Source organism: Patagioenas fasciata, chromosome 1 (genome assembly GCF_037038585.1).
Source record: "Patagioenas fasciata isolate bPatFas1 chromosome 1, bPatFas1.hap1, whole genome shotgun sequence".
NCBI lineage: Eukaryota > Metazoa > Chordata > Aves > Columbiformes > Columbidae > Patagioenas > Patagioenas fasciata.
Genome location: NC_092520.1, coordinates 47,515,001 through 47,534,069, shown reverse-complemented (window position 1 = coordinate 47,534,069; position 19,069 = coordinate 47,515,001).

The following is a 19,069-nucleotide window of genomic DNA, read 5'->3' as shown; positions in this document are numbered from 1 at the left end:
GAACATAGTCACATTCAGGTAAACGATACCTGTGATGGGTAGTTGGTCTATTTTTATCCAAACCTGCCTTAGCTATATTTTTCACAAAACTTGTATTTCCTCCACATGAGGGAGATTTCTGACTAGTTTCACTCTGTTCTCAGTAAATCAGCCTTTTTTTTTTTTTTTAATAAGAGCAGTCCCATTAATTTCAGATAGGATTTAGTGTACTGTACTCTGAGCAGCAGGACTGGCTCACTGCAGCCACTGACAAGCCCAAATACAGCAAGCTGTTCCTGCAATGGAACACATCGCAGACTCTGGGCACAACGCTGTTTCCCCAGCCCTTTCCCAAAGCCTGCTGGCTCCAGCACAAAATTCCCTGAAGACTCTGCTTCAAAATGCATGAGCAGTCCTGGCATGACACTATCCTCATTAGAAAATAATGGCCATTTCCTAATAGTGACCTTTCTCTAGTTTTCATTAGAGAAATGTGACCATGCTCCTGAGCTGCGTCAAGTATGGACTTTCTCTTAATAGATTTTCCCTCTGGCCTTGGGTATCTCAAGTTCTTGAAGCTGAGTTGTTATGAAAGCACCAAATGCAATTGGAGAGCCTCTTCACCTCGCAACCCCAGAGCCCGAGATCCTATTCCTCTTTATTAGACAAAGTGTGCTTTTTCTTCATTTCCCTGCCCTGTCCTCATTTGAGCATCCCATCTGGTGGATGGTAATGTAGAAATCTGTGGTGCTGGCAGATAGGAGCTCAAATGCTCAGGTTAAGCGAGACAGCACTGCTTATGGCATATATGCTACTGGAACATCAAGTGCCCAAGAAAGTTTTGTAAGAAGTAATGTGGAGCCATAGTATGTACATGGGAGTCTTAAAGATTGCTCTAATACAGTTAAGCACTTCTGTTCTTCCTAACATATACAAATACCTTTATGTATTTGGACTGTGATTTACTGCTGGAGTTCTCAGAAGCAGGTAGTTAATAAAAATCCCTTGAACTCCACACACACGCACACACACACACACAGAATCTGGGGAAATTTTGAAAGTGTATGGAATTAGGTTATTACAAAAGTATTACTTACATCTTAAAGATGTTGGGCTTTTTAATTTTCCAAAGACATCAGATGTCTTTAAAAAGTGAAGCAAGTCTGTTTTTCAGACAGGAATAATAAAATGCAAACTGAGGCATGAATGGGTCACAGGTGACACAGCCACCAGGGGCAAGATAACAAATAGGACTTGGTAATGTTATATGTGCCCCATCCTTGAGACTGTGGTACTGCACGTTCACATGCAGCCATTTGTTGAAGTGTTACAATATATGAAGGAAGAAAAAGACATTGCTCACTTTTCCTTTTATTTTGGATTTTTAACAGTGTGAGTAAGCCCTGCTGAATGTTGTGTTAAACATATAAAGAATTACTGTAAAGTAATTTAATTTAATCAAGCCACATCCTTTACAGGACAAACCCCAATTCTTTTTAAAGCATGACTAAGAGCAATAAGAAATTTTTTCCAACCTTTTTTCTGCTGTCCTCAAAGGGGTTAAAGAAGCCTAATACAAAGGAGTTAAGCAATGCCTGAAACGGGATAATAAATGTGACACTCTCTGACTATCAGTAGCAAATATTTGAGCTTATCAAATAACGGAGGAAGTAGTTTAGTTACAAATAAACCAATCTCTCATAAAACAAGTCTTCACACAAGGTAATTTCATTGAACTGGAGACAGCTAAAGGCCACTGGCGGGCAGGACTCCCGCTCCCTGTGCACTCCCCAACGGCCCCCTGTGATTAATGGCACAGCCAGCGAGGAGGCCGAGTCCGGGGACGCCGCAAAGGGATGAGGGAGCTGGGCTTCATATCAGCGGAGAGGCAATAAATAAAGCATCGCAGAGCTGGTGCGAGGAAGTGACTCATCCTCCTGAAACACAGCGGGATTTGTGCTCTACCCCCCCTCCCTGGTCACCCTCCGCCCCCTCACCCCCTTTTTTTCCTCCGCTGCAGAGAGCAGCATGTCCCAGAGACTATAGTAGATGTCACCCCTTGGCACTGGCTGTGCAAAGCGAGGACAAATATGTGGGTGTGATGTGGATCTGGGACGATAGCCTTAAAGCCACAGTGCTCACTCTTGAGGGAGCATTTGGGCTGAGGCAAGCTTAGCAAAACACGTTTCAAAGGCCAGCTTCTGCACGGAAGGTACTTGAATGCTCCTTCTTCTTTTCACAGCATCTCAGCAATGCAGATGGCAAAATGTAGCAACTTTGGTAAACAGCAACAGGCTTTCCTTCCAGAAGTTATGTAAAAACATGAGCAATTAAGGCACGGGGGAACTGAAGCAAAGAAGAGGTGGAACTGAAACAGAAAGATTTGCAACACGCCCACGGCTAGGCTGGGATCAGAGGTGGAGTTTGACCACTGGCTTAACACCGATTGAACCATGGGCTACTGCTGGCAGGGCTGAGCTATGTTCCACTCTCTCCTGGGCCACGGGTGGCTCCTTGTGCAGGGACATGACCCCACATCTGCACAACCATTAACAGAAGCCAAGGCCATTTGGAGAAGGAGGGTAGGATTATGCTTCTGATGACAGTGTACCTGTAGTGTTACATCTAGGTTGGACCTCAGTTTTCTCACCCATAAGAGAATGTGACCTCACCATAAGAGTGCAAGAAAACCACTCATGCATCAAACAAATTCATTTTCTGCCTCTGACTAAACAGCAAGGGGTCCTGATTGACATCACTAATTACATTTATTTTTTCTCTTTTTGTTTTTGGGGCCCAACATGGCTCTTTTTTACTACATTATTCATAATATACTAATTACGCACACGGTTTTTAACTCAATACGCTTCTATGTAAACTTGTGAAAAACATTTGCAAAAGATAATAGAGATTCATAGTCTTGTTTCAGACTGCAACAGAAATTTAAAAATCATTATTATATGGAAAATGATACAGAAAACCAAACATGGTGGTATTTGAGACTAGTATGGTGTTATTTGTGTTTTTTTATCTTATGTCAGTGAGTCTCTTTCTATATTTATAAATATAGATAGGTATATAAGTAGACATAGAAGCGAAACTATGTAAGTATAAAAGCAGATTCAAAACAGATTGTGTGACTGCTGTAGTTTTTGAAGTCAACATGTCTCCACTGCAACCATCTTTGGTGCAGTTGTTAATTATAACAGTGTGGAAAAGTCCATTAGCACCTAGATGCTTCAACGCCTTTTAAAATAGTTTTGAATCATACTGATGATTTACTTCAGTGAGCTCATTAATGTACACTGTGATTTCCAAGGGCAATAGCTGTGCACTTTCAATGGGCTGTGGTTAAAAATATTTTGTCAGCACTGTCTTAGCTGCCAGAACCACAGCAGTGTCTGAAGGTTCACTCTCCCTGCTGCAAATAGATTTTGCTGGGGCTGTTGAATCTCTGGGCATCCCCAGCTGGCTGCCCCACTCCAGTGCCCAAGTGCCCAAGGCTGCCGCTCTTGAGAGGAACTACTCAATGGGCAACACATTAACTCTTCAGGAGGACCAGTTAATGTTAATATACTGGTCTATGAAATGAAGAAGTGGAGGTTTATCTGTCCCATTAAGTGGTCATTGCTCCAGGGATAAATATTCAGGTGGCTCAAATGGAAGTGGGATGAGGGAAGTGTCTTAGTTGTAGCAACTAAACCCTCCTGCAATCTTAAAGTCTTGCAATCAAGAGACCAGAAAGAAACCCTGATCTGTCTCCTGTATAGGCATGCCAATAGCTTGCATCCTGGAATGGATGGTAGTAGACTTGATAGCTGTGTAGTTTGTAACTAGTTCGAAGGTGATAAAAAGAGAGTGAAAAGTTTGGGTATACAAATCAGATATGATTAAAAACATGGGAAAAGCAAAACAAATTCCTGCCACTCCACAACCTGATTAGGTCTGGATTCATCTCCACAGATCACATCCATTGCTTCTTACAGTTTAATAATAGAGTTTCTATGGAGAGGGAATGATGAACTACTCCATAGATTTACTGGCATTTCCCGATCTCCCATTCCCCACACAATTAGTTGGCTTTGCTCTCACTGTGTCAGTTACAGTTTTTCTAATCCTTCAGTAAACAGCTGAAATACCTCCTAAAATATCGTTCACAGCCTGACTTGATGCATGTGAGCCTTGGCTTCATACTCACATGAACAAGCATTCTGTGTGCAGAGCAGATGGGACTGAGAGGTGTTATAAAATGTAATGTGATTGGTGTCATCTCTACTGGGATTCAAAGGAACAGGATTATGACAGAAACAGCCCTAACTTGCATCCCAGGGACTGCACTGGTATTACAATTCAATGCACAAGGTCTGGGAAAGCCAAAACAAAACCCTCCACTTTTACCCAACTGACTCGATGAAAATGGCATGCTATACAGAGGTGGAATTAAAAAAATACATGCTATTACTTTCTTTTTTTTTTCCCTCTGAAAATTACTGGTGAAACAACAATGTGGTGCAAGGGTTAAAGGATGTCAGAAAGCCCTGGTTCACTTCAACTAGAGGCAGAGATGCCCTGTAGAATAGACTGCAGCCTGTGCTATTTTGCCTGGGAAGCTTTCAGATTAGTGTGCTTCCAGCTGCATTTCCTTGAAACTGATTTAGTTTCAGCCCATATCAGAGTCCTTTCATGGAGCTATTCCTATTCAAAATAGAGTGCTTTAAGAAAAGCACTGTGATGGCTTTTAAAGTAATCCAAAAAATATGCGTTGGTTTAGAAATTTTGTTACAGCTAAAAGGTCCAATATTCAGGACAGAAGGATAGCAGAAATTATGTGTCCCTGTATGTAATAAGCATTTTTTCACCTAAACCATTTACCACAATGAACAGGAGGCTTCACCACCTCTTGCAGGGTTTACTGTAAGCAAGGTACTTATTTACTTCCTACTAAGACTTGTTTCATTACAAGATTTCCCTCAAATTTATGCTGAATTAACTCTTTCTGGGAAAGCTGTCTCTTGTGGGAGCCACAATCATTTCTTCATGTTTTAAATACACTTTTGGAAACACTGTCCCAGTCATTTTCAAATGTAACTGTTGCTTAGGTAATGATTTATTTTTCTAATACAGATGTAGCTGTTAAAAATCTAAAGTTTTCATGACAGCGCTTATCCTGAGAGTGATAGACAGACATACATTCTTAGAGAATCATTTATTTAAAAGAAAAGATTACCAATGGCACAAGCAAGAACAATTCAGCAAAATGCCATTGTTCTGGGCACAAAGAGCAGCAGAGAAGACATCTAGGGGCTGCAGAGCCCAGGAGCACTTCCAACTCCCCACACCAGGAGTAGACACTGACTGTGTCCTCACTCCCCAGTGGACCTCAGCCCAGGCACATGCTCCAGGTGAACACTGGGACTGCTCTAAGAAGCATCAGTCATGGGCATTGTGGGTATCTGGAAGGTACCATGATGTGCCCTTGCTGGTAAGTACAGGCATAGCAAGAGATTTATTATCTGAAAGTGAGTTGTGCTCTAAGTAAACAAGTTGGACAATGGGTTGGAGAGAAGCAATGCAATACATACTGAGCAATGTGATGTTTTGCATCAGTCTTCATGGTTTAAGGATATTTGGTTATTCGCTTGTTCATTTTTCTCTAAGAGGAAGTGTCGCTTTCTTAGATTACTGGGGTGGGGTTTTGTTAGATGGTGTTTTACTAAACTCAAAGACAAAGGAAAGAAGGAAAACAGCACAAGAGGAAGAAGCCTCAAACAGAAGTGGAATGAATCCAAAGCAAAGAGAGAGTGCAGGCAAAGACTACTGGAGACTTCTGCACAACACAAGCAGGAAGGCAAACTATGTCAAGATGCTTATGGTGGAGCTGTGAGAAGAGAGGATGGAGGGAACTATTTTGATATCAGACCCTGGCACTGTCCCAACATCTTTTATAAAAATAGCAATGGTGTTTTAAAAGTGCAAACATATGAGTTTTTATTCCATAGCTTTTGTTGAAACCACCCTATTAGAAACGTTCGCCATCAGATGGTGAGATAAATGAGCAGATCAATTAGAATTCACATGCCTAAACCACAAAAAATGCTACCAATTTATGAAAAATTTTCACCTGCTGTAGTTCAAGTCATGTACAGAAGGAACACATAGGCCAAGAGACATTTATTGGGATCTGCATGCACTTACTACTTTTCTAATCGTTATCCCAGAAAGCAAACCCATTCCTAAAAACTACGAAAACAAGACAGGTGTATACCACAGTAAATATACTGAAACAGAACAACACACAATCCCAATTTCTGGCAAAGAAAGATCAGAATGGAGGACACTGAAATAAGTTTCCAAAGACAATTGAGATCTTTCTGGTTTTGCTTAAGAATATTTGTTTGGTCCTGGTTGCTCACTTCCTCATCCAGTTGTTTCAGCATGAACAACTGCACAACTGGCTAAAAGACTGCTAATCAGGATACGAATATCTTACGTGCACCTAGCATACATGCAGATAGGTGGGAATTAGGTCTGCTCATTGTTGCTCCCATGGCTCAATGTTGGATCTTGTCTACACATGGTTGTCTTTTTGGGTCACCTCCCATACAGTATGGCTACCAGCTTTAAAAGAAACATGATTTCAACGAATACAGCTCATCCTTGTTTTATGTCATGTCAGGTCATGTCATGTTGTCTCCCTTCAACATGCCAGCCATAAATGAACTTACACACATGGAATCAGCAGTTTCAGCATATACATACACTCAGCAACTGATATTCAAACTAATTTTGAGCCTACAGCTTTCAAACTCGTTCTACATTAAAACCAGTTTGAAACTACTTGTTTTGTGTGCTTTCAGCCAATTTTCCCTTCTTTTTGTCAGGCTGAACACATGCAAAAGATATGTGAATGCTTCACCTGGCAGCCAGCTTGCAGCTCCAGCACAAGGATCCACTGTGACTTCATTAGGACTTCAAAGGAAAATGCCAGACAGATCTGATGCAGAAATGCTGTGGAGTGGTGAGATACAGCAGTGAAGAGGTTAAATATACATTAACATGGGCCAGGTTTCTATTTTGTACCTAAACTTGAAAGCAAGAGGTCTTGGAAGAAGCAGGTGAAGGGAGAAAAGGAATGGATTTGACGGGTGAAAGGAAAAATCACTTGCTTTATGTCCAGAGCAAACTTTTAGAAATAACTTATTTTAAATGTTGAATGGCTAAGATTATATTAGTTAGCTTGAAATAACCCCACAAGCATGTTCTTCCCCCAAGACAGATATTTCCTGGGGCGAGGGCAGTACAAGAAGGAGAAAAGAAGGAGGGAGAATGGGGATATTCCATGTATTGTGGTACGTCTGGAATCCTCTTATCTGTAGCAAGATGGGGAACACCTGGACAACACTTGTCTTCCTCCCCCACCCACCTGTGCAAATTGCTAAGCGCACTGCAGCTCAAAGGACTACGCCATATGCCAGTCACATCACAGAGATCCATTGTGACTTCTCTGAACATCAAAGAAAAGCCTTTGCACATCTTCTTCGCACAAATACTGAGGGGGCAGTTGTGAAGGGGTTAAAAGATCAAGTTCTGCTATAAAGATAACAGGAACTGGAGAACATGCAGCAGATGTTCCATGTGGAGGCACTTAAGTTTACAGTCCCACCTGTGTCCATTTAATACCTTTAAAAGCAATCTCCTGCTCATTTGTGAGGGAGAAGAGAAAAATCAATGTTTTAATCTCAACGTTTTCTCACAACATCCACACTCCACATGAAGAAAGGGCCGAGATGGGGTGAGCAGACAAGAGAGAGGGCTGAATCTGAGGTTTAAGGACATGAACATGTGAAGATTTATGCAAGCACACATCCCCATGTGGAAAGTCAGCCATTCTTTTGTATGCAAGGCAACTCATGCTCTGTGCTGGGGAGCAGCACTTCAACCTTAATACTAGCATTTAGCATGTCTTAAGAGCAGCATGAACAGTAACCAGTCATGTCACAGAGTTTTACATCCTTCTTTTTGTTTCCTTCCTTCCTGACCTCATTTCTATTTCTCTTCCAAACAAACTGTCTTCCTTTCTGTATGTTGAGTGACTTCAAACAAAGTGGGGGAAGGAACTCAAAATAATTATGTTACAATTTTATGGAAATATGCAACCAGAGACATAAAGGCTGAGGCTGAGTATGATCCATCACACTATTAGACACTAGAGGGTCCACATAGGACATGCTTGGGAAGGTTTCAGTCACAAAGGAGTAGACAAAGACTAAACCTTCTTATACAGCAAAGTGAGAACATCACAGGGCACAAATCTACAAGGAAACAGACTTTGGTGTTCATGTAAGTATATATGTACTTGGTTCAAATAGATCAAGGGCCAGAGGAAGAAAAATGTCCAGGTACTGAGAGCAGCAAGTTTGTTTCTCTTCATGTTGCACTAAGGAGATGAAAATATACCCTGTAGGCCATATCCAGGGACACAGGACATAAAATCCTGCTTCAATTTTTTAGACATGCTGGTTACAGGGAAAAGCCTCCAAGCATGGCTCCGCATAGGTGATAGGAGATACGTAACAACATCTACCAGCAGCCTGAAACACTCCCAGGCTTGTGAACCTCCCTGAATACATTTCTGCATCACTGCTGGTTGTTTCCAGCAAGCAGCAGGAAAGAGATAGAAGTGCATTTCTCAACAAACTGGAGTTAGGAGTTGGCGGAAAGAGGAAAATATGGAGCTTGACAGCTGGGATCTTAAAAGGGAGTAAATTGTTCAGCTGAGTGATGCCAGTCTCTGTGTGAACTTCCACTGACATCACTGGGATACTGTTGTGCTGGAAAGTATGCAATTCGTATATTTATACTGTGACCCACGAACCATAATTTAACATGGAATTCAACCCTCTGTACTAAATGACTTTGACACCCCTAGGCTACAGCAATTCTGAGAACAAAACAACTACTGTCTCCTCAGGCAGGCACAGTTCTTAAAAATATAACGTTACACAGAAAACAAAGGTAGAATAGTTTCATAACTATGTACAACACACCTTAGTGCCTTGTCTTATCCTAGATGTCTCCTTACTGCTGGCTATCTGCCATTTACACCAGTCTCCCATTTCAGGTCTTGGCACAACCAAAGGCACTTTTCCTTGTGACCTGTCTGAAGGAGGAGTTAAAACCAAGCAATAGCTGAAGGGTAACCATGAGATGTCTGCTGGCAAAGAACACTACTTCTCTAACCAGAAGAGTGCTACATTAGCATTCCAGAAATATTTATTCTCTTTTTAGTGTTGCTGTGTACCTGATGATAGATTGTGGGTGCATCGTTTTGTGCTTTTATTCCTCAGTTTTCCCTCTCGTGCAGCCATCACTTAAAGAGAGCACTTAGAATGTTTCATGTTTGAAAACTGACATTTCAGTGTCATAGGAAGATATTGGTACAGCAGTTGTTGCTTAAGAGCTGAGACTGCAGGAGCAGATAGCTGCTAGCAAACAAGAAACATCTGGCTTTGTCTACACAACTGGGTGCACATACACACAAATACACAGGACTGCATAGCTACAAGATACCTTATTTTCAAATGCAGCATTACTTGATTTAATAGCAGTTTTGCACAGTAGCTGCAATACGTTGTGAATATAGTTTCTTCATGGTTCATGTTATAAAGAAACTGACTACCATCCTCCCTCCCCTTTCAGGTACATTTCATGGAAACACTTGCAAGTCTGAAAGGTTCAAGAGGTAGAACCACCTGGGTTGGCTTTCACATCCAGAAACTTGGTGAAGCCAGGAAGACATAGTAATTTCTAATTTCAGATGAGCCATCTCAAAAGCTCACTACATGCTCCTTAAAAACGTGGCTGGGAAATACCTCTAAGTTTCATTTCTCTCTACAAGGCACTACTTTTCCTGTCAACAGTCCTGCCAGTTTGCAATACACATGACAACTGTCAGTCACTGCAATGCTGAACAGCTGCTGCACACAGTAGCATAGCAAGGTCTTACAAAAGATGCAGAGGTGTGTTTATTTTTTTACGCATTAATTTGCTCTGTGCTAGCTTGTCTTCTGCTGCCAGCAAGCTTGCTGGCTGGGATGAGATCTTCCAGACACCTTGCAAGTAGCTCTGGGGCCGGTACCTGTTGCTTGTTTGGGTACAGGAGACTCCTGCAGGTCCATGCAAACAAGCTGGCTTTCCTGGCAGCCTGACCAGCTCTCCGATTCCCCACACTCTCACCTTCAGATTTAATAATTTCAGTCTCTTATTGTTTCTATTATATAAAACACCCCTGTGTTTGTTTTGCCTGTAATCCCATCTCTCTCTCCTACCGGGCCCGTTGGCATGAGATGGGAAATGTTGCCAAAGGTTGCCTGTGATTTAGGGAAATGTCCTTTGCACTGCCCTGTCCCTGGCACAGGGTGAGGGTATGGGCTGCCCCCCTCCTGGAGCCTGAGGGACCCGTCACAGTACCCTTGGAGTACTGGCTCTGCCTGGGTGACAAAGCTGTAGAAAGACAGGAAGCTCTCATGCTTTCCAGTTGTATCTCAGGGATTTTAGTAATTTGGAGTATTAAGAAGCTATTCATTTATTAACCCTTTAGGGCTTAGGGACTGACCTCTTATGGGCCAGGGTGAGAGCTGAGGTGTTCCCTCCAGGAGCTCCTTGCAGCAGGATTTGGGCCCCAGCTTGCAACTACCTCTTTGATATCTCTGGTGGCCTTTGGATGGCATCAAGCACCAGGGGGCATGTGCAAGATCAGTAGTAGTGTGATGAGCTAACACATCCTTAGGGAGTCTGGGCACCCGGACAAGAGTGCCATGAATAACACATTGTCCCACTGATAGCTGTTTGGAAACAGGGGGTACCTTCCCAAGCCCTCTTCACACATTTTTTCATCTCTTTTGACTCGGATGTAGTAGCAGTCAGATGTCTATGATGTTGAGCAAAGAATCTTCCAAGGCTGAAATCCTCCCCCTTGGTTCCTATCGCAGCTCTTTTTTTTTTTTTTCTTTTTTTCTAAAAATAGCCCTGTAAGCACCACTTATCAGGTGGTTTACCGTCTGGAAAATGGACAGTTACAGCATTCATTGAAACTTGCAGGGTTGGCATCTAGTTCACATAGTCCTTTAGCACTTTGTATTTAAAGACCAGCCTTTCCCTTACTCTCCCCGTCCCGCATCCCCCTTTTTTTTTTTTAATTTTATTGTTCACTAACTTGCTCCTTGCTGGCTTGCGGGTTACCCTAGAAAATATTCTTAACTTGCTCTATACCTGATACTTATTTATGTTTTCTTCTTGATTGCTGTTAGTCAAGAAATAATTCTCTACCTTATCTACAACTGAAGCCAGAAAAAGCAGAAACCAGAGGCCAGAATCTCAGGGCTGTGAAGGGTTTTCTCTTTCTTTTCCTTTGTTGTGGTTATTACAACTCTATTTTATTTTTCCCTTTTTAAGATGAATAAAGATTACTGCAGTGCTGAATCAAAACCTTCACTATAGTGTAAAATATTTGTTTTGTTTTGTTTTGCTTTTTAAGTAGAGAAACTTTTAAAATGCCTTAAAAGGATTTTTTTTCCATGACCATGAATGGAAACTGTTTTAATTTTTACTTCTCTTTTATAAAAATTGTCCTTTTGATGTTGGTCAGCAGGTGTCCTTTAATGTCACTTGTTTATTGTGGAGAAGAGGCAAAATGAAAGGAAGCAAAATTTCTTGGTATATTCCTGTTTATTTTCCTGTTTTATTTTGTGACAACATTTGAACAATTTGAAGTAGGCTAACTTATGTCCTTAAAACAGAGTATCTACTGTAACATCAAGAGGAGGATCTACTGAATGAATCTAGTCCTATGCCCAGATTTGTTATCTAGGTTTTCAATGAAGAGAGGTAGATTTATTTATTGCGGACAATGCAGTGGTTAGTTTTGCTGAGTGCAAAGGCAGTCTCTGTGGTAGTATGAACACCTCTACAATAGAGGTTGCAAACTCGTGTGTAGCATCTAGCACATTAATTATAGTTTTACTGGGAATGGGAATGTCAGAATCCTCCAACACAGACAGTACTTCTCTGACTCTGTAGGACTGAAAAAATAGTCATTGCCTCTGGCAGTACAGCATTTAAAAAATCAAATGCATGTGTTGCATATATGTAGTGCTATACGTGTACCACTGTTCTATAAACGTGCATCTGTGCCTCATCTTCGATCACACGTCATCAGCTTTGTATGGCATTTACTGGCAGTATACCTTTAGAAAGAAAATTCATGTTATAATTAGGAATACATACACTTCTTCCTGACCGTCATTTATCTCTGTATCTCTAATAAAAACAGGATCTGTGATATCTGAATTCTCTTAAGTAGCATGAACTAACATGTGGCCAAGTTGCTGGTCACCAGACTGACCAGAGATTGCTGTTGTTCTCTGCTCTCTTTCAGCCAGCCTTACCTGGTATACCATGTGCCAATGAATCATTCTGTTTGCATTCTAGAAGGCAGAAGGAGTCTGAAGTGGTAATTAAGCTCTCCATTGCCTTGTAAGTTTTATTACTGTAGATATCCAGAATCTGATTCTCCCTGCAGGTTAACAATGTGCTGGGGAGAGCCATTATTTTCAACAAAGCTGCAGATTTACACTTGTGAAGGAGAAGAGGATTGATGCTGTCAGTGACAATGATATAGACTGAAGAAGGGTAAACTTCTTTATTCTTAGATTGGCTCCAGAAAACTGTGGCTCTAAATGTCTGCACTAAACCTGAGATTAGAGTGGTTTATGGTTGTGTAAAGTTGCTTAAACATTTAAAGCAGACTCTGCCAAACAAAACAGGATGCATAAAAGACCCTATCTTGTTTCAGGCCACTGGGATTTCTTTCCTTTTAGTTCTGTCTGATTATTTGTTTGAAGTAAAAAAAACCTTAAACAGCTAACCGGAAGAGAGAGTAATCCAACAGGGAGACCTCTTCTTCCAGATGAGGTAAACTTGTAAAATGGGCTCAGATGAGGTGTCCATAGTAATTCTTGCTCCACTTACAAAGTACTCATTTTTTCCTTTTTCCTGCAAGCTAGGGCAACTGGAAGATATAGAGGGGAGATGACTCGGACACTGAGGGAAAGATTAACATCACTCACTTCAGAGCCTTTGAGATTTATATCTACCCATTCTATCTGCTGTTAACTTTTGTTTGCTATAGAATGTTGAATGCAGTAGAGGCTTCAGATTTTCATCAGACATTTGAGAAACCAGGACCAAGTCTAATTTACAAATCTAGCATGAATGCCAGGACTTAACCATGAAACAGAATTTCCTATCAGAATGTATTCACTCACATTTGAGAGGAATTTTTTTATAAATGAGCAACAAGTCTTTCCTCTCTCACAATTTTATTTTTGCTATAATTCCACTGCATGGGAATCTATACTTGAGACTGCAGTCTTCAATATGCTGCTGAGACCTTTCTTGGGAGCAGGCACTTCAGTGCAGTGATTTAACCTGAATAAACTCACTTGTTAATGAGAATCTTAGGGCACATCTACACTGCACAGCAGGTGCTGATCTTGTACAGGTTGCCTTTTTACATAAAGCAATGTAGTTGTGTCAGTTATGCACAGACTGTGTAATGATTAGGTCTGTTGAGATGCAAGATGCATCACTGAGGTTGCGCAGTGGTACTGGTGGGACTGGATTGTAGGACGGTACTGTCCTTGGGATCTAAGCTAATACCACTCTAAAGCCCTGAACTGTAAAATATGGACACAACAACCCAGTTTGGGTTTTAGGATTTATAGCATTATGTGACTGAAGATGTATCATCAAATTAGTAAATCAAAATTTAAGGGCTGTAATGGATGTCTACAAAGGGATTTAAATAGAGGTTCAACTCGAGATCTGGTGATGCTTTTTCTCTCCTTTTTCTTCCTCTCTCCTTCAACCAAGTTAGTACTATCAGATTAGTGCATTCTCTGGCAAAACACAGGGTCTGAATCCCTTTAGTAGGGAGAATTTTTGAACTGAGATAATTCAGTCAGTCCCTAAGTAAAAAAATTTTGGAGTATTTTTCCACAAGAACATTTTCCAGACCCAGGATCCCAAGTGTGTAGAGCTATTTCGGTGTCGCTTTAACTCAAGAATGAAGGGAAGATGTATCCCCGAGCTCCATATTTTGCATTATCTAGCCCTAGATGGATGCACACTCATTACAATGATTGTAGTTGACGTCATACAGAAGTGCCTGAAGTCCCCAGTGCAGCACAGAAAGCTGCTGCAGCGGACTGTACCACCTGAACGTGTACTTTGAGTGTTCATGTTCTCTTTTAAATACCTTTTGAAACAGGTTGTTGAATATGTGCAGTGTATGAGGCCAAAAGATATGGTGCAAAAAGTTTTCTCATAAATGGTAGTGGGTGTGTAATAAAAATATGTGCTTGTTGTCTAAAGATTGTAAGGGACAAGGAAGATTGAAATTACATCTTTCAAAAAAGTGTTGAGTCAGATCTGTTCTCCCTTGATTACATTGTGTTTGCTTTTTGTTTGTTGTTTTGGTTTGTTTGTTTGTTTTTTCAATAACTAAATTGGTATTGATGGACACAGCAAATACATAAAATATGAGGATATTCTTTAGAAATATGTTTCTATGCTTTATCTAACATTACAAATATACACCAAGGACATGCAGAACTAAGAATTTGTGTTTCAAAGACAAAGATGAGATCTCAAATTCTTTGAGCAGTGGAAATGCAGCAAATATATAGCACATACTGACAAACGCAGGTCAGATATTCACATCCATGAGTTCTTTGCAACTACATTAACTCAGGTAAATTGTGCAAATACCATTAAACAATGGTGCAGTACTGGCCCCTTCTGTGTCTGATTGATCAGTCTAGGAAACATCTGTGAAATGTGTCATTGTCTTATAGTTATTGAGACAGTCTGTATAGAAACGTATCTGATTTTCAGGTGTAGCAAAATCTACTTTGGTAATGAGTAGCTAGATCTTCATATTTATAAATATAGACAGTAAAAATACCATTTTCCAGAAGCACGTAGAATTCTGCACAGCAGCCACTGTCTGGTAGTAATCAGAATAACATGAGCCTATATTTATATTTGAAATAAGGCCATTTGGCTACCTTGACCTATTTTGATTTACTTTCCATCCTTTTATAACCCTCAGAACCTCACATTAACAGCTGATGGATTCAAACAGTGTGGGTTTTTTTCCTCCTTCTTTCTCTGGCAGCAGTGACTTGTAGTCATTGAGTGACCAAGAGGTTTGCTGACCAAAGAAGTTTCTTCCCTCTTTTTCCTAAAAGTGTTACTGTCATGTCAGCATGATACTTTGGATCATGTTGCTGCTGCAGGGTCATTCTTTCAGCCTGAAGTTAGAATTCGGTATAAAATTGATGGTGATGGGGCAAATCAGTCAGCTGTGAAGCATGTTCCGTGAGAAAATGTTTGGCAGCCCAGGGGGAAGATCCAGCTATTGGCTAAAACCCTCCACTACAAGCTATCAGGAAGCAGCCCTAATCAGGGACAGCTGACCTGGGGATGACAGTTCCCTTCCACAGTAATTTGCATTGTTCCAAAATTTTGTTTTTATTCCACCTTGGCACAAAGAAGAAAACCTTTTGAACTTCTTAACGCCAATCAGATTCTGACAAACTTTGAGTAATGTTTTCCATCTCGTTCACTCCAAATCCAGAAAACCAAGAACTGTAATGGGTCTCTTCCGCATCTCAGGTTAGTATCCTTACTGACTAGCTATAGAGTCTGTCCCTGCTTTCACCACTTTTATTTGCTCCCTGGAACCACCTTTCCATATGAAACTCAGCACTTCTCCAACGTATCTTAGGGTGCATCTTCAAGGGCAAAACTTTTTGCCCACATTAAAGAAAAATATATGATATGTATACATTAAATAATTTTACCACCAAAAAGCCCTTCTAAAATTAATATTGTAAATCCAGTTACAAAAAAGTTTTGGTGCCAACATAACAGAGATAAACTTTGGATCCCCCCAGAACACTGCCAAGCCATTTTGTAAAAAGTCAATTGAGCTTATGTCAGTCAACATCTTGAATCTGAAAAAATCAACAAATTAATATTTTTTATCACAGTGAAATAGCTTCATTTTCTTTGCTCAGTCTTTGAGTGTGGAAAACAAAATCTTAGCTGAGTCTGATTTTGCTAAGATGAGCTAAGTTGCACTAATGTTGCAAGTCTAAGGCTTTTTCTTCGTAGGACAGATTATATATCTGTTCACTGACATCAGTTTGTTTTATCTGTGCTTTGCATCTGAACACAATAGTGTAATTGAAAAATAGAGACAGCAGCTGAGGCAGTTTATGAAACAAGCATCAAAATCTGTTACTTTCTGCTGTAATAGGAGAGTGATTAAGATATGATCTTTTAGAAGGTGAAAGAATACTAGTCAGAATTTTTTCACGGAAAGACTAACTAGGAAAATTAAAATAGTAGTGGGAGAATAAAAAGTCACTTGGTCAAAAGTAAATTTAAAACTGTATGAAGTGAGCACATTAGACAGAACTTTTTTTCCCTTTCCCCTATGATTTTTTTTTTTTTTTTTTTTTTGGTTACAACATAGAGGATGCAGTAAATTAGTCCAGTTAATTTGGTAATACAAAAAAATGAGCATAGGAATTTGCACACAGTGACAGATTGAAAGAACAAAGATAAGTCTACCAGTCCAAAAATCATTTTATCCACCACTGGGAAACAAAATGGTTTGGATGTTTTGAGAAACAGCTGATCAGACAGGTACAACGTTTACTCCAAATGCTAAAAGATAAAAGTTTGCTAAAATGAAATCACAAATGTGAGAGAAGTCTAACTCATCTGCTAATACACAAGGACATTCAACCAAAGTGAAAGACCCTAAAAAAGTAACATTATGAACATTCAGTGAGACTTAATAATCAGTCAATTTCACTAATGAAAGGGGTTATTTTAGTCTGAAACTGATTTATTAGAACCAAATACCCTCTCTATGGCTGGTTTTCTGATTCACTTTTTTCTTCTGTCCCCTTCCTCACTGAGGCAGAAGAACAATATTATAAAATGTGTTTGGAAGAGTCTACATCATAAATGCTGTCAATATGGAAATTCAGAGTATGAAGAAATAGATGGAAGAGACAAGAGATGCAATCACAATATCACAGGATAATTCAGGTGAGAAGGGACCTTGTTCAACCTTCTGCTCAAAACAAGAGCAGCTCCAAGGTCAGATCAGGTTGCTAAAGTCTTGTCCATTTGGGTCTTGAAAAACCTACAAGAACAGAGACAACACAACTTCTCTGGGCAACCTGTTCCACTCTCTGACTGTTGTCCTTACATCCAGTTTCTCCTTACATCCAATTTGTGCCTTCCACCACACACCACTGTGAAGTGCCTGGTTCCCGTAGGCCCATTCTTTCAGCATGCCAAGATCCCTCTAAAAAGCAGCCTCACCTTTCAGTACATTGACTAATCCCCCGAGTTTCATGCCATCTGCAAGTCTGGTGAAGGTGTACTCTGTCACTTTCTCCATGTCATTGATAATGACATCAAACAGGACAGGCCCCAACACACTTATAACTGTACTCCAGGTAGAATACAAGCCATTAAATTCTACTCACTGGGGCCTGATGATCCAGTGTTGCAGAATATTGTCTCATTCTGATATATTCTGACCGATGTGTGGACAACGTTCTGAAAACAAGATGACTTTCTTAAAAAAATAATTCTAGTTGTAACCTGAATAATTAGAATGGGGGAAAAATGCTTGCTCTATTCTTGTCCTGGAAACATTTTAAAAGGAGCTCTTCTAAACAGCATTCTCACTAACAGGATGTATCTCTAGCCAGCATATACAGAGATGGTCTGTCTAATATACGATTTTACAGAACAGTGCTGTTGAGTGTGCTGAGAAACTCGAGCTGGCATTCTGCTAGCCAGATCCTTCCAGCACAAGTACAAAAATGGCCAGAATTGTCAGCATCAAAATGCATAAAGCACGACCTGCAAGTTCTTGTAGAATATATACTATAACTGTTCTCTCAAGGAAAAAAAAATATTCTAAGATCTAACGTAAATGTTTCTACCAAAGTACTACAACTACCACTAATTTTGCTAACATGCATTCTGGTCCCAGTAAGTTCGATAACATTTAACCCTGCAAGATTTGGTTTGTCAGTTAAGTTCAATCAGTTTTACTGCAAAATACTTCTATTTTGCAAGTGGCTGCAAGGAAAATAAATTCTGCAGAAGAATATAATTATAGAAAAATAAATTGAAATCAGCTGTTACTTTTCAAAAATCTTGGTTTTCCTTGCACTGTTTTAAGTGTATAGTGACCTTGATATATATATTACAATTTCTTCTCACTGACTTCCATAAGACAAAAAAGATGTAGTAGGATGTTGAAAAGATGGGCAGAATGCATAAAGAACTTCTCAGAACAATGAATTTCCTAAGTAAAAAAAACCTTCAGCTTACATATTTTCTTTGATTGAATCCATATGTATGTAGTCCTGTAAATGAATAAATGAAGATGATGCATGGTTTGTTGTGGGAATGACAGACCACTGTCAGAAGATAACTACTGTTAAGATTGTCTTTTCTACTGTCCTTGTGCTTGGAAACATTAATATGACATTTTAAGTAAAGAGAGTTGTTAAATTCCATTAAATTGATACTGATCAAAAAAAAGAAAAATCTTCCCTTGTATGCATGTAGGTATGTAAATCTGGAGTTTAATTTCACCTTTAATAGGTCTCTAAATAGGGCGAATGTAAACATATAGAAGAAAGTCCTTAAGTAAAGCTACCAAAGAGTTCCCTGTACATCAGGGCCCATTCCTCTTATGGTTAGTTCTAGGAGTGCTAGATCGAGCACTTTGAATTGCCTCATTCCTTTTAGTAGTCTCAATAAAATTAATATCCACATTTGGTAACAGTTCTAGAAAAAACATTTAGAACTCTTCAAGTTTTCTGGAATCATGAGCTGAGTTTTTGTTACATTCTTCCCTTATTTTGAACTAGACAATCATGTGAGCCATCCAGCATGCTTCCCTTTGACTTCCTGAAAGGAAGCT